At 39.0% G+C, this 16836-nt stretch overlaps 1 long non-coding RNA gene across 5 annotated transcripts in view; it reads right to left on the bottom strand.

The window, feature by feature from the left end:
- The window catches only part of LOC117979472 (uncharacterized), a 138565-nt gene that overhangs the window by 93320 nt on the left and 28409 nt on the right, over window positions 1–16836 (bottom strand). For 2 of the 5 annotated variants that reach the window (XR_008624597.2, XR_008624596.2), the window contains exons 1-2: window positions 15494–15597; window positions 11258–11362 (exon numbers count right to left, since the gene is read on the bottom strand). The exons of 1 other annotated variant lie outside the window; for it this stretch is intronic. This is a non-coding gene — a long non-coding RNA (uncharacterized LOC117979472). Of the gene's footprint in view, window positions 1–10962; window positions 11363–15493; window positions 15598–16836 lie in introns of those variants that run through there. 2 more of the 5 variants (XR_008624595.2, XR_008624598.2) reach the window with 2 other exon arrangements.

Genomic DNA, 16836 nt, shown 5'->3' with positions numbered 1-16836 from the left:
GTTTAATGGACTCACAGTTTCACATGGCTGGGGAGGCTCATAATAATAGTGGAAGGCGAAAGGCAGGTCTTACATGGTGGCAGACAAGAGAAAATTTGTGCAGGGAAACTCCCCCTTATAAAACCATCAGATCTCATGAAACTTATTCACTATCACGAGAACAGCATGAGAAAGACCCGCCCCCAAGATTCAATTACCTCTCACCACATGTGGGAATTGTTGGAGCTATAGTTCAAGATGAGATTTGGGTGGGGACAGCCAAACCATATCAGCTTTATCAAGAAAATATATGTTCCATGCGTTTCAACTAAAACCCCTGTTTCCTGTTTGTAAGGATATTATTTTCTGATGAAGACCTTTTATTACTAATCACATACAATTTCAAAAATTTATGAAAGCAAGTAACTTATTACTTAGGTGTCATAAGGAAAGAGCATGAGGAATCAGTGTTAATATTCAATCTAACCCATATACCTATCAGTGGAAAAACTTCATTTCTTTAGTAATTGCATATGCTTCTTTCACATTAACCTGTGTGTCCTTATATCATGAGAGGGAAGCAAAAGAGTGCACAACATAATTAAGTAATAGAAAAAATTTCCAGGAATGACTTAAATGAAATGGATTTTCTTAAGTGATTGACCAAAGACCTATCAAGAGTTCCCACTCAATTCCTGATGCAGTCAAGAGTGTTTCTGGTCAATTATGGCCCTCAAGGAATTAAGAGGTCAGAATGCCCTCACAGAGTAGCAACAGATAGATAGAGAAATTTGGCATAAAACTGTGGATTATCTTGTCTGTGTAAGCCCGATTTTCTGAGAGGAGCCCACTGGCTCTCAACTGGTGATAAGGATGTAGTCACCTGAAAATCGGCAAGCTGTCACCTTCAAGTAAATGAAATGCTCTTTCATAAAGCAAACTCATGAAGCATGATTCAAGGTGGAAAATACTGTGGTATTAGAATTTGTATATAACTCTGTGTGGGAGAATTCAGGAAACTTCAATCTTTATTTATCTATATCTTATTCCTATCCAGATTACCTTTTCCAGTAATCCTATTATTCACTGTCCATTAAGCTAGTCTCCTGTTAACAAATTCAGACTTCTCTAGGACATGCTCATTTGCTTTAGGTCTTGCTGGACTTTTACAATGGACAGTCAATGGTACTGTGATCTTTCCTTCCACATCCACTGTCTCATAGTCACTAACACTCTTCTCCTGCTGTTCACCCCATTAGTCAAATGTCCATTCTTTGACCCCCTTTTCCCATATTATTATATCTGCAACTAATGTCTTCTTCCCCTGCCTTGCCCTTGAAGCTGATGCCATGTTTGCTTTAACATAGCCTAAGCTTGGTGGTGAAGCACCTTGGGCAGTTTCTAAGGTGTGGCTGAGTAGAATTTTCAAAGTGTTTTCTTGGCTCAAAGAGTCAGCTAAAGTTCTTAGTAATAATGTTGATAGTGGGAAATTCTTTCTAATTAGAAAAGCAAAAATATATACACATGTACCGTATATAATATATGCATAAATATATTTAAATATAAATATTTAAAATATTTCTGTAATAATATATACTATAATAAAAAGAGACAAACAGCTACATGATGTACATTAAAAGTATCAAAAAACTGTTTAAGATAAAGGTCTTTCTCTGAAAGATCTCTCGGTTTTACTGATTTGCACTTTAATATTATGTTGAACTTTTTTCATGTTAATTTTTTTTTACATTTCTGTGAAACTCTTATTGAGGATGTTATTACACATCTCAATTTTTGTCTCCTAGTAATGTAATGTAAAAAAATTTCTGCCTTTAATCTTAAAAAAAAATTTCAATTGTATTTGAAAAATACCACTTTATGTAACTTGTCACATTTTTACCTTTAATTTGGCTGTTAGGATGCATTGAGCCAAATATTGCACTTAATCATAACACATATTTAAATTATGGTTAACATATTTGCTTCTTCCTTTTTACCCAACTGTATTTTCCTCTTTTTAAGGGAGTTTAAAATCATTTTTGAAGGAGGCAGAGAATAACTAAGTTAAATAAATAGATGAGTGTGTCTTTTAGAAAAAATATCAAGGCAGATTTTTTATAGTAATGGGATGACTCTATGTTCAGAAAATGTAGATATAGTACAATTATAAAAATGGGAGAAAAAGAGGCATATGCAAAAAAGTTTTTAATTAATATTAGTAATTATATTGTTATAATATGAGTATTATTCAGAGGCTATGTTCGTAATATGGGATAAACTAGATGAACAATTATGAAATGTTCCAATTCTATCACCTTCAGTGTCCTAGAGAACTAGGATATTTGGTGTGGAAGGAAAGAGACACAAGTGTAACAGAGAAGAGGTTAAAGTAGAAACCCCTGTATCCCTGAGTTTGAACCAGAAGCATCAGAATAAATTTATGAAGCAATTTATCTTAAAAAAATAATAATATAGATGTATGAATTCAGTACAGTTCTAGTGAAAAATCTAGCAGGTTTGTGTGTGTGTGTGTGTGCGTGTGTGTGTAAAAATCAGCAAGCTGATTCTAAAATATATATGGTAAGACAAAGGAACTGTAATAGCCAGCATAATTTTGAAAAAGAACAAAGTTGGAGGAATCACACTACCTAATTTCAAGAGTTCCTATGAAGCTACAGTAATCAAGACCATGTGGTAATGGCAAAAGAATAGACAATATAAATCAATGAAACAGAATAGAAAGTCCAGAAATAGATACACACATATATGGGTTAATTGATTCTTTTCAAAGTTAAAAAAGCAATTTAGTGAAGAAAAGATAGCCTTTTCAGCAAATGGTGCTGGAACAATTGGTTATCCATATTCAAATCCAAATCTTGATCCATATCTTGCATCACATAAAAAAATTAACTCAAAGGGGATCATACACAATGTAAAACCTAAAACTATAAAAGTTCTAGAAGAAAGCACAAGAGAAAATCTTTGCCCTGCCTATCTTCACTTTTGCCTCCAGAAGCAAAGACAATTTCAGTCTATTAACAATTGTGCCTCCTGGAATCTGCTGGACATCTGATCCATAGGCAGTGGAAAATGATGTCTCTGGGGGGTACCTTCTGACAGCGGGAACCATGTGGTCCAAATGGTCACAAGCACGCTCCAGCCTTTATAATTCAGCTGCAGGAGGTATATGTAGCCATTGCATCTTGACACAGTGGAGAAAATCATGTTATCTTCTCTCTTTCGCATTCTTGCAAAGGGCCCTACTGGGCTTAAATGGCCATTTGGAGCCAGCTTTCTTTTTATCCTATGAATTAGAGGAGAGAGCGCTTCTTGTCCAGTGATGGAAGAAATTCGTGGTGTTCCTCATTCTCTTTCCCACTGATGATTTGTTTTGCAGTATCTCCCTTGGTAATGCTCTGTAGCAGCTGCTCTTTTCTCTTTGCTGTGTGTGTCTCATTTTTATCTTGGCAGACAGGGCAATTTCTTTGAAATAAGGCCCCCTTTCTCTGTTGCAAGCGACCTTGAGACATTCCACGCTATCATTCCCCAGCTGTATTAGTTACTCCAAATTCAATTTCAGGGTTCTTGAAAGCTTTCCCTTGTCCACCTTGTGATCAGTTGCCTATAAGTGTCTTACAAGGCAATTGCTATGGGATCCTTGTATCCATTTTAGTATGTGCCTAACTTAGCCAAAGAGAATTGCAGCAAGCAAGGCTTCAATGCCTGGGGCCTGGCAGTGATCCAGCACCTCTGTTGTCTTTGGATGCTGTGAATGGCTAGTAATAGGAAAAGAGGGAAATGTCATACTAGGACTGTGGGGTCCAGATCATGCAAATCATTTACCAATATATAGTAGAGTCTCAATTACTCACAATATATATGACCAAGAGTGCTTTTTAAATAGAAAACTTGAATAATAAGCAATTATAGGCATATATTAAAATGCAGATGCATGCTTCTGATTGATGGGTGGGACAGCATACATGGTGATGCCATTGAAACATGCTATTTGTGGTTGTCATCAATTATTTTGGTGTTTGTCAAGGAACAGCCTTTTGAAACTCAGCTTCCTCATTTGTAAAATTTATGTCTAAGGTGTTTTTCAGGTCAGGCTCTTTAGGCCTTCTACCCTGGTGAGTATCCAGAGATATTTTTTTGATTCAGTTGACCATGATTCCTTGTCTTTTTATCTCACAAATCCTATCCAAAAATAAGAAATAGGTTTCATCTCTAGTGCCCAGGATAATTGAGTGGTCATGGCTGCCTGGGTTTCCAAAGGTTCTAAGTCTGTGCTGAGGATCACCTGGGAACAAGCTGGAGCAGTAGCAGGGATGTTCCAGGTGTGCCATTCGGGACCTGTGGATTTATTCCCATTACATGCTCACTCCCAGTATCTCATCTGTTTCCTCTCCTCCACATTTCTCCCCCTTGGTGGAATTCATCCTGTCTGAATAATATCAACTCTACCTACCGACGGAATTTCAAAGACGTTTACAACCTCCTGTCTGTTTGAAATGTTAACAGATTGTAATTACAGGGGAAACTGACAGGGATTAACAATAGAGTTAGGGGTTCGAAATTAAACAAAACTCCAAAAGATGAGTTATACCCAGTCTTTATTACAAAATAAATGGGTTAGTCCAGTATTGTGGCATTTCTCAGAATCCCTTCTTAGACATTCATGAAAGAGCAACTCTTTTCCCCCTCTTACACTCTCATTCCCCTGAAAAGAAACACCCACACTGACTACTACTATTTCCCGGACATGATAAAGCACATTAATAAATGCCACTTAGGAGGACTTTCAAGGATCTCAACATTCAAAGGAGATTCATTTATATCACAAGTGAAACTACAGCCCTAATAATTTTTCTGCAGTCTTAACCACCAATCTCCTGTCTTTGAACAGTGAAGATCAGCTTCAGTCATTACCCGAAAATGTTGTGCTCAATACTGAATAACATTTTAAATTCCAGGATTGTCCAGTCAGCCAAAATATCAACCAAAATATCCTGGAAAGATTCGCTATCATTGACTGGGAATAATTGTTACTATTTTTTATAGTAAGTGCACCATGCTTTCTCTGTCTATTAAGGCTGTTGGAGTTTGAAATTTCAGTTGTTTACCCATTATATTCAGTGCAATCCAGTCTTTTGAATTCAGAAAAGTGATGCTCTCTCTTTAGTGTTGCATGGATTTAGCTCTCTTTAGTGTGCTGCATGAATTTAGCTAGCCATTTTGAGGAGCTCAGGCCCATGTGTGTATATGTATGTTGAGCGTGTATGTGCTTTTGTGTGTGTGTGTGGGTATGTGTGTGTGCACGCTTCTGTACGTTTGGTGGAGTAAATGTCAGTATTCCCCAGACGCACAGAATAAGCATTGGGAGAAGAGGGTGCGAAGATGAGGAAGTGAATGCTGGGGCATCCTAGACCTGTACCTGCTCCATCCCTTTACCTGTCCAGACTTCATTCTCCCTCATTCTAGTGGCTCTGCTTTTAAGGGTGGGGAGGAGATCTATTTCCGTTTTTCAAGATGCCTAAAGGTTGTGGATAGGTTTCTAAACTTTCCTTTAAATATGAGATTCTTAACACATAATGCTGACACAATTATGAAGTCTTTTAAACTTTGATATTTGTCATGAGAATATGTATTTTTCTTGTCTAAATTAGCAATCCCCTTTAGTGGTGGCCTGTATTAGTCTGTTCTCACCCTGCTAATAAAGACGTACCTGAGACTGGGCGATTTATAAAGAAAAAGAGGTTTAATGGACTCACAGTTTCACATGGCTGGGGAGGCCTCATAATCATGGTGGGGAAGGTGAAGGGGGAGCAAAGGCACATCTTTTTTTTTTTTTTTTTTTTTTTTTGAGACGGAGTCTCGCTCTGTCCCCCAGGCTGGAGTGCAGTGGCATGATCTCAGCTCACTGCAAGCTCCGCCTCCCAGGTTCACGCCATTCTCCTGCCTCAGCCTCCCCAGTAGCTGGGACTACAGGCGCCCGCCACCACGCCCGGCTAATTTTTTGTATTTTTAGTAGAGACGGGGTTTCACCGTGTTAGCCAGGATGGTCTTGATCTCCTGACCTCGTGATCTGCCCATCTCGGCCTCCCAAAGTGCTGGGATTACAGGCATGAGCCACCACGCCCGGCTGCAAAGGCACATCTTCTATGGTGGCAGGCAAGAGAGCTTGTGTAGGGGAACTCCCCTTTATTAAACCATCAGATCTCATAAGACCTATTCACTACCTCAAGAACAGTATGAGGAAAACTGACCTCATGATTCAATTATCTCCACCTGGCCCCACCCTTGACACATGGGGATTTTTACAATTCAAGGTGAGCCAAATCATATCACAGCCCCAGTGCCTGGAATGGAGCTTAGTGCAGAGTATGCTATCAACAAATGTTAAATAAATAAAGTTGTTCAATATTAGTAATAATATCATTTACCTTACCCTTTATTTTAATATCAGAAAACTCAGAGAATGAATCTCATTTCTTAACCTTAATGTAATAAAAGGAAAATGACATAAAAGATCATCTCACAGACAAAGTAGACCTGGGTCTAGAACTCACGTATACGGACCCCTGTTGAGTTTCTGATTCTTCTCCCCTCTCTAATTCACCATCCTATTAAAAAGAAGAGCTGTATTCCCATTTGTCTTGGTGCTGTTTCTATGTTTTCAAAAGTGGGAAAGCTCAAAGTCCATCCTTCATGAAAATGGCCTATGCCCTAGAAAATGTGAGATCTACTATTATAAAAATACATTATTTTCCTTTCTACTCTGCTAAAATAATTTTTTAAAAAGTCAATCCCAAATTTCACTACCATTTGTACCCCAGATATCTGACACCTTTGTGGAAAAGGTTCCATAGAAAACATTTCTCTGTGAGGGCGTTACATTTAGGCCACCACAGTCTGCCGTAAAATTTAGATAGTGAAAATAGAAGGCTACTTCTTTAAAAATGACTATTTGACATATATCCAAAGTATAATAATCGTATCAGTGAATGACTCAATATATTTGGTATATAAAATTCGGAAGTACTGGATAAGGGCCTTAGTGAGTTATTTTTGTTTAAACTCTGCATTTTCCCTAGAGATTCTGCCTTCTGTCAAGTTTAAGCTGTTTGGGCCTTAATATTTGTTGTGAAATAAATGACTTTGATCTCACAGATGCCATGGAGACACCGGGTGGAAAAGCCCCGTTACTCAGAGAGAAAACAAATTTCATGGGCTGCAGGCATACATTCTGAACATCAAGCCTGGATAGAGTAGTCATTCTCCAAACAGAAATTGAAAGATCTGTAGAAAAATATCTGTTTCCCTAAGAGGCAGTTTGTCATGGAAGGAACAACAGATCTATCTCCATATGGTCAAACAGGATTTTTGTGATTCAAGGCCACTGCTGGGGAACCATTAGGGTTGATGTGTAGCACCAAGTATCTCCTTTGACACATCTCTGTGAGTCCACTAGATGCAAGCTATTTAAGGCCAAAACTAGATCTTTTTTACATTTCTTGATATGATTTGGCTGTGTCCCCACCCAAATCTCATCTTGAATTGTAGCTCCCATAATTCCCATGTGTCATGGGAGGGACCCAGCAGTAGGTAATTGAATCATGGGAACGGGTCATTCCCATGCTGTTCTCATGACAGGGAATAAGTCTCACAAGATCTGATGATTTTATAAAGGGGAATTCCCCTACACAAATTCACTTGCCAGCCACCATGTAAGACATTCTTTTTTCTCTTTCTTCATCTTCCATCATGATTTTGAGGCCTCCCCAGCCTCATGTGGAACTGTGAGTCCGTTAAAGCTCTTTCCTTTATCAATTACCCAGTCTCTGGTATGTCTTTACTAGCAGCATGAGAATGAACTAATACATTTCCCAACCAGCCTGGCACATAGTAAGCGCTCAACGGAAGTGTTCTGAATGAAACAGTTTACAGCAAAGAAGACTGGAGTCTAGGCCAGTGGTTTTCAACCTAGGAAAATTTTACCCCCACCCACAGAGGGACATTTGGCAATGTCTGGAAACATTTTCAGTTGTCATGACTTGGGGGTGTGTGCTGTTAATGTCTAGTGGGGAGAGGCTAAGGAGGCTACTACATATGGTACAATGCTCAGGATGGCCCCCACAGCAAAGAACTATCTGGTCCAAATTGTCAATAGTGCTGAGCTTGATGAACCCTGCCATAAGCTATTAGAGGGAACACATGTCCCTCATTTCCTAGGTTTTCTTTCCACTGGAGATAGCCCCATCATCTTAACACCCAGGTCTTCTTTCTGCAGCTTCACACAGGAGAGAGGTGATTCCTCAGATTGGTGAGACCTGGATGAGAACCTGGGAACATGAACACCAGCCTCATCCCTTTCTTTGTAGTCTTGAGCATCCCACAGGCTTCTGCTCTATTACTCCATACCACATGCCTTACAGTTCAGGCTCCAGGGAGACACAAAGAGACCTCATCTTTCCTGAGAGTGACCAGATAAGTCTATAATTTGGTGGCTCAGCATTAGGAAGGCCATTGTTTCTCCACAGCTAAGGCATACAATAAACCTCTTGCATGGTTCAGAATTCAGGTGGAGAAAATAAGTGCCATTAACGGACACCCAGACCCCCTTATAGGCCATGCTTGACAGTCATTGAGACCTGTGAATTTATTTCATTAGGAACACCCCATGCTCTCACCCCAGAGAGTTCTGGATTTCTTCTGAGCAGATAGTCACTTCTGGGAACAGGTCCTGCCTGGATGGATATGCAAGCATGTACTCATGATTTCAGGAAAATGCCTCTAAATTATTAGGACTTATGGGACCTAAAGATATCCTTGAAGTCACCATCCAGCCACCACTAATGTGACAGTGGATTCATAGACATGAGACACTTTGAAAATGAAGACTTCTGATTAAAGACTGACCTAGGTGTGATAATATGGACAGTGTGGCACCCAATCACAGGCTATGGAGAATGTGATGTTGTCAGGCTGAATAAATTCAGAAAGTGGCAAAAAAAAAAAAAAAAATCCCTTTTTAGATTGTGGCACCCAGACCTTTTTGCTGAACTAAGAATGGAAGATTATGCATTTTCATTAGATGCTCCAGGTCTGAGAGAAGATCTTTTCATATTATCACTCTTCCATAATGGTAAGTCTTGTAAAAAGCATCTTCCTAAAATGCTTTTACCAAAATTGACAGAGAAAAATGATGCTAGAGGCTTTTATTTCTCAAAGCTATGTTTAAACCCTTTCTCCAAGATATATTTGTTTTATTTTTAGTGTTTTCTCTATAACATCATCGATTATATCTGATTCCTCATTAACTTAGAAAATATGAGTAAGACTTGGGATTTTCATGTAGTGCTTAGATCCAAGGAAGAGAATACTGATGATTTTGTTTGTTTATGTTACGATGTCTTAGTAGACTTAGAATAGACTTCAGGTTTATCTTCTTTACTAGCTGGAGTAAAATTGATATTTGATGTTGAGCAAGAAAAAATTTATTTTTGAAAATGTCTTTCCTCATTTATTTGTTAATTAATTTTACAGTTCTTTCATGATTTATGTTAGTTATTAAGATTAAGCTAATATCATCAACATCCCAGCATCATCATCAGTGTATGTATTAGTCCATTCTTACACTGCTATAAAGAAATACCTGAGAATAGGCAATTTATAAAGAAAATATGCTTAATTGGCTCATGATTCTGCAGGCTGTACAGGAATCACAATGCTGGCATCTGCTTAGCTTCTAAGGATGCCTCAGGAAACTTTTACTCATAGCAGAAGGCAAAGTGGGAGCAGGAGCCTTCACATGGCTAGAGCAGAAGGAAGAGAGGGTGGGGAGGCGCCACACACTTGTTAGCAATCAGATCTCACAATAACTCACTCACTCTCACAGTATTGAGAGAACATCATCAAAGGGGAAATCCACCCCCATGATCTAATCACCTCCCACCAGGCCCCATATCCAACATGGGGATTACAATTTGACATGAGATTTGGGTAGGGACACAGACCCAAACCATATCACTGTCGTAACAGCTCTCATTTCTTGAGTACCTACTTTGTATCATTGTGATGAATACTTGGCACAGTATTTCCTTTAAGTCTTAAAATAACCTCATGTAATGGGTATTCTGGATTTTGCAGGCAAGGAAACTCAGAGACATTCAGTAGTTTGCACAAGGCCACATGGCAATGTAGATCAAAGTCTAGACTGAATCTGAGGTTTCTCTACCCTCTTGTCAGGGATCTAGATAGAGGATCATCTATATCCCTAATAGGCAAGGCACAAAACCATTCAAGCAACATCAGTTGAATGCTTCTCCCATGGTGTGCCTTGTGCTGGCTGCTGCCAGGAATAACAAAGTGGCAACTGCCAAGTCCCTGGCCTTAAGGCATACCCTGAATAAGGAGGTGGAAAATAGCAGATGAAAAGCTAACTAGAAGTGTTTCTCAAAGTTTTTATCAAAGTACCTCTTAGGACAGTAAAGATGATTCCATAATTTGAAGGATCTGCAAGTGTGGCCGCAAATGACTGCAATGTGCAGGGCCTGTCTTTGAAGTCTTATTTTCGATAAAAAGAAATGTTGCATTCTACTCCATAATACACTCATGCTGGATTTTTTGTTTATCTGTTTGTTATTCTTGAGACAGGGTCTCACTCTGTCACCCAGGCTGGGGTGCAGTGGTGCAGTCTTGGCTCACTGCAGCCTCCAACCTCCTGGGCTCAAGTGATCCTTCCACCTCAGTCTCCAGAGTAACTGGGACTACAGGTGAGAGCCACTGTGCCTGGCTAATTTTTATTTTAATTTTTGGTAGAGATGGGGTCTCATTATGTTGCCATGCTTGTCTCAAACTCCTGGGCTCAACCCATCCTCCTGCCTTGGTCTTTCAAAGTGCTGGGATTACAGGCATGAGTCACTGCGCCTGACCTACCCATGCCGTTCTCATGTAAAAGTAAATTTTAAAATCACTTACCGGCAGGGTGCGGTGGCTCACGCCTGTAATGCCAGCACTTTGGGAGGCCAAGGCTGGTGGATCATGAGGTCAAGAGATAGAGACCATCCTGGCCAACATGGTGAAACCCCATCTCTATTAAAAGTACAAAAAAATTAGCCAGGCATGGTGGCGGATGCCTGTAGTCCCAGCTACTAATCACTTGAACTCGGGAGGCAGAGGTTGTAGTGAGCCGAGATTGCGCCACTGCATTCCAGCCTGGGTGACAGAGCCGGATTCCGTCAAAAAAAAAAAAAAAAAAAAAAAAATCACTTACCATTGACTGGAATAGCTGCTCACTCAGTAAATACTGCACTTTCTCCCTGTGATTTCCCATGCCCTTGGTACATCACATTGAGGTTAACTTCACATTACACATTTCCTGATTTGAGAAGAAAGGAAGTTCTCAGTGATAAATTCCACAATGTTAAAGGTAGGATGGATGGAGCGGGGGGTGAGACTTAAGTAGCTAACCACAAAACTCATTTCTCTTTTAAGCACTATTCATCCATTCAAAAGTACATCTCTGATCTTTCTGATAATGAAACTCTTCTGTATCTTGACTGTGGTGGCAGAGACTCAAACTTGTACGTTGCGTAGAACTAAACGTGCAAACGCACACATAAGTGAGTGCGAGACAAATGGGGAGAATCTGAATGAGATCAGTGGATTGTGTTAACGTCAATATCCTGGTTGGGATGATGTATGGGTTGGGTAAGGCTTTTAAGACCTTACCACTACAGGAAATGGAATAGAGATATGCTATGGTGGTATCTCCTCCAAAAGTTATTTTGAAACTTAATCCCTGATGCAACAGTATTAAGACACGTGGTCTTTGGGGGGTGAGTAAGTCATGAGGGCTCCTTCTTGTGAATATGATTAGCGCTCCTGTAACAGAGCTCGAGGTTGAAGAGAGTCTTTCATGCCCTTCCATTCCTCCCACCACGTGAGGACACAGCATTCATCCCCCCTGGAGGATGCAGCAACTGGCACCATCTTGGAAGCAAAGACCAGGACCATTATCAGACAGTGCCTTGATCTAGGACTTCCCAGTCTCCATGACCATGAGAAATGAATTTCTACTGTTTATGACTTACTTAGTCTGTGGAATTTTGTGACATCAGCAAAAATAGACTAAGACAAGGTGCATGGGATCTACCTGTACTAATACTTACAACTGTATCACAAAATATCTCTGTATTAGTCAGAGTTCTCCAGAGAAATAGAATGAAGTACCCTCAAAGAAACACCCAAAATAAGGTTTGAAAAAAGATGTGGGCATTCTGTAGCCCAGTGAGACTGACAAATAAGATTAACCATCATAACCTCAAAATTAAGTAAATAAATACATAAGTAATGAAATACATCAAAATATCTCAAAAAAAGGTTAGTTTTTTTGAAAGTGAAAAAAATACATCTCTAGATTTAGAGAACCCAAATCTAGCTTTACATCTGGGTTTTCTATTGTTTCATTGGTCTATGTGTCTGTTTTTATGTCAGTATCATGCTGATTTGGTTACTATTGTAACATATTTTTTCTCACCCCAGTTAAAATGGTTTTTACAGAAAAAGCAGGCAATAACAAATGCTGATGAGGATATGGAGAAAGGGGAACCCTGTTACACTGCTCCTGGAAATCTAAGTTAGTAGAACCACTATGGAGAACAGTATGGAGGTTCTTCAAAAAACAAAAACTAGAACTACCATATGATCCACCAGTTCCACTACTGGGTATATACACAAAAGAAAGCAAATCAATAGATTGAAAAGGCACCTCCACTTCCATTTTTATTGCAGCACTGTTCACAAAAGCCAAGACATGGAATCCACCAGTTCCACTACTGGGTATATACACAAAAGAAAGCAAATCAATAGATTGAAAAGGCACCTCCACTTCCATTTTTATTGCAGCACTGTTCACAAAAGCCAAGACATGGAATCCACCTGAGTGCCCATCAATGGACAAATGGATAAATAAAATGTGGTATATATACACAATGGAATATTATTCAACCATAAAAATGAATGAAATCCTGTCATTTGTAGGAACATGGATGGACCTGGAGATCATTATGTTAAGTGCAATAAGCCCAGCACAGAAAGACAATATCGCACGTTCTCACTCACAAGTGGGAACTAAAAAATGGATCTAATGAAGAATGAGTAGACTGGTGGTTACAAGAGGCTGGGAAGGATAGGCGGTAGAAGGGGATGAAGAGAAGTTGATTAATGGGCACAAATATATGGTTTGGTAGAAAAAAATAAGACCTAGTGCTAGATAGATTAGCACGGTGACTATTGTTTATAATAATGTATATTTCAAAATAGCTAGAATAGAAAAATTTCGATGGTTATTACAGAAAGAAAAGACAAATATTTAAGGTGATAGATATCCTAAGAACTGGAATATCCCAAGAAATTATCTGATCTTTACAAATTATATGAATGTATTAAATTATCTCATGCATCTCCAAAACGATGTACATCTATTATAGTCTGCATCAATAAAAATTAATTAATTAAATTAAAAACATTTTTTTAAAAAGATAAACCAAATCTAGACTGCTTTAGATATTGAGATCCTGGGCTTCAAATTTGATACCACGATTAGATAAGACTTTGGAGATCTTAGGATGGGGGTAAGTTTATTTTTCATGTAGGAGGGAGTTGAATAATTGTTCCTAAGAGTGTGGACAGTAGTATATTAAATAATTGTCCCTAGCTCTTCACTATTCTCTGCAATCACATCCTTTGCCATGTGACCTAGTAGCTCTTTCCACTACTGTCAGATGTTTCCTCTTGCCGTTTGTCTTTAGCCTCTACCATAGGGCTTACTTTGGCCAATGGGATACTAGCAAATATAATACAGAGGCCTGAAATATGTTTACAACAATCACCTGAATGCTGGCCATGGCCTGGAGCCAACCCCAGCTTTGGAGCCTTAATCAGCTGACTCCACTGACCTACAGGAACATGAGCAAGAATAAATGATTATTAAGCTATTGAATTTGGGGCCAGCTTGTTTCATAGAAAGATCTTCCCAAACTAAAATATTATTATCTTATTTCATAAAAACGTGAGTACCTACTCCATACCCGGAACTGTGTTATCTGCTGGAGGTATGATCACAAATAAAATGGACATGCCATTTGATCTAACAGAGCTTGCAGTCACGAGTCTGTCATTCATGTTAAAAAGAGAAAAGATTCTTTTATACAGCCAGTCATTACACCACCCCCCAACATCTACTGATTTTAAATTTTAAATTCTTAAAAAATATTCCTGGTCACATGAATGTTTAATTCTATGCAATATTTCAAGAACAAAGCTATGGTGTAGCAACTAGACAATGCGTTGAGTTTTTGCTTTTTGTTTGTTGTGTGTGTTTATTTCAAGGCAGAACAGTATAAATAGAAAATATGGTGGCCGAGTATTGCAAATAGCACAGTGGCTTTTTAAGCAAATGAACACGTGCATGTGTGTGTCTTTTTCTGGGTACACACATATGCATATAGGAAATATCAATAAACGGCATCATGGACTCAGTTACCCAACTGAGAAAAATATGAGTTATCTTTGACTCATCTTTTACCAAATTTTCCTATATATATCTTGAATATCTATATCTATATCTATATATATCTCCTTCTCTGTCATACTGTCATCCTACCCAAGTCATCACCATTTCCTCCCTGCAATATGAGGCAATAGGATCTTAACAGATCTCTGGGTCTTCTCTAGGTCTTCTCTTTCTCTCTCTGTTCATTCTACATCACAAAGAGTTATCCAAAATATAAAACTGACCCTTAATTCTTCGTGCATGATGCCCTTTGATGTTTTCCTATTTCTGTAAAATAAAAGTCCAATCTTCTTAGTACACAAAGCAAGACCTTCCATTATCTCACCCTTGCTACCTCATCTCCTACTAAACTCTGCTTCAAACCCATGCACCTGTAAGTAGTCACTTCATCAGGGCAGGGATTAGAGCAAAGCAAGCAAGGTGTGTAGGGTGCAAAATTTAAAGCGGTATTCACTCTTTAGTTTATACAGAGCACACCTGAGAATGTGTGCCTCCTTAAATTGCATTCCTTATGCACCCAGCTTCTCTCACTCTGGTTTTCATGCTTCATGCTCTTTTATATCTTCCACTAGTTTGCTCATACTCTTGCCCTTGCTTTTTTACTCCCCTTTTCCTGCTAATTCGAATTCACATAGTGTAGATTTGGCTTAACTGTGCATTTCCTAGGAAGCAATTCCTGACCCCCAGGCTGATATAAGTTCACTCACATGTTTCGTGCTTCATAGGAGCTCTGGGCTTACTTCTACCTTAGTATTCATCATATTAGGTGGAAACTGCTTATCTCCTTGACCATAACATTTATTAAAATTGTTTTTCATCTTTGTAGTATAAAAAGCTAGGCCAGGCATCCTTTAAGCCCTCTCTCTAGTCCCCCATATCTAACTCTTCACTCATGTGGCTGTTACCCTCTAAATGCTTGTCAAAGCCACCCACCTCTTTCCATGTCCACTCAAGCCACCGAGGCTCATGATCTCCTACCTGCAATATTACAATAGCCTCTTACCAGGCCTTCCAAATTCTATTCCCCCACCCAACCCACCGTCTCCATTTGTCTACTTCATTGTAGCCATGGTAATCTTTGCAAAGTGTAACTATTATTATGTCACCACCAACCCATAACCACTTCTTATTGTACTTGGGACAAGAAATCAAACTTTAAAGATGGTCTAAAGCCCCTCTTAAAGGTCTGACTGTGTCTGACCTCTACAGCTAATCTCACTAGATGTGAGCCATTGTTTATATTCTAGCCATCCTTTCATTTCATTCTAGAAGACCCCATGCAAGTTCCCCACCTAAGGGTCTGGACACAGGCAGGTCCCACTGCTTAGAATGCTTCAGGCCCTCCATCATTTCACTGGATTAACATCTCTTGCTCTTCATGTCAGTCCAAAAGCTGCTAGGTGCAGCCTCCATGATATCTCAATCCAGGTCAAGTCCCCTGCTATTCATTTTCCTAGTTCTACATTCCTATGAGTGTCTTCCTTCAAAATACTCATCTCAGTTCATAGTGTTTCATGTTTCTGGGCAATTATTTTTATTCAACAGTATCTAGTTATTGGGTGTTCACAAAATAAATTATTTATTACAGAAATTTCCAAACATGCACAAAGTACAGAGACTATAACAAAGTCCCATTTCTTCTTGTTGTTTTAATAATCAACAACATATGGATATTTTATCTTTGTATCTTTATACTACCTCACTTCCTCCCCAATATTATATTTTACCCTTAAATACTTTAGTCTGTATCTCTAAACAATAAGGACTATTTCTTTAAAAAAAATTCCCAAAATATTTTCACATGATCACACTTCCAAAAGCTAATGAGTATTTTAAAATTATCGAATGTCTTGTCAGTGTTCAAATACTGTGTGAGATTTTAAGTCCGACTTCCCACCACACTGAGAACAGGGGCAATCAGCCTGACACAGTGCATGCCACATAGTTGATAATAAATATAGCTGAATAAGTGACTGACTAAATGAACTGTTGTTTAATAAATATTTATGAGCTGAACTGGACACAGGAATACAAGTATACCTGGGGAACACATTGCAGAGAAAACCAGTTAAATAAGCTGCCACTCCTTTCTTCACCCCACATGAGCCGTACCTTCTCTTCAGGTGGCATTCTTGGCCCTTGGAGCAAGGTGGAGCATTGGAACAAACTCAGAGCCAAGGAGAGGTGTCAAAGCTTTGTCTTTCCAACCCCACTATGGCTTGGTACAACCTACTCTTACCCTAAGTGAGATAAAGGGATGACAGTGTGCTTTTTGT

Source organism: Pan paniscus, chromosome 13 (genome assembly GCF_029289425.2).
Source record: "Pan paniscus chromosome 13, NHGRI_mPanPan1-v2.0_pri, whole genome shotgun sequence".
NCBI classification, from domain to species: Eukaryota; Metazoa; Chordata; class Mammalia; order Primates; family Hominidae; genus Pan; species Pan paniscus.
The sequence above is the reverse complement of the archived record's forward strand: the minus strand, read 5'-3'. Positions and strand labels throughout refer to the sequence as shown.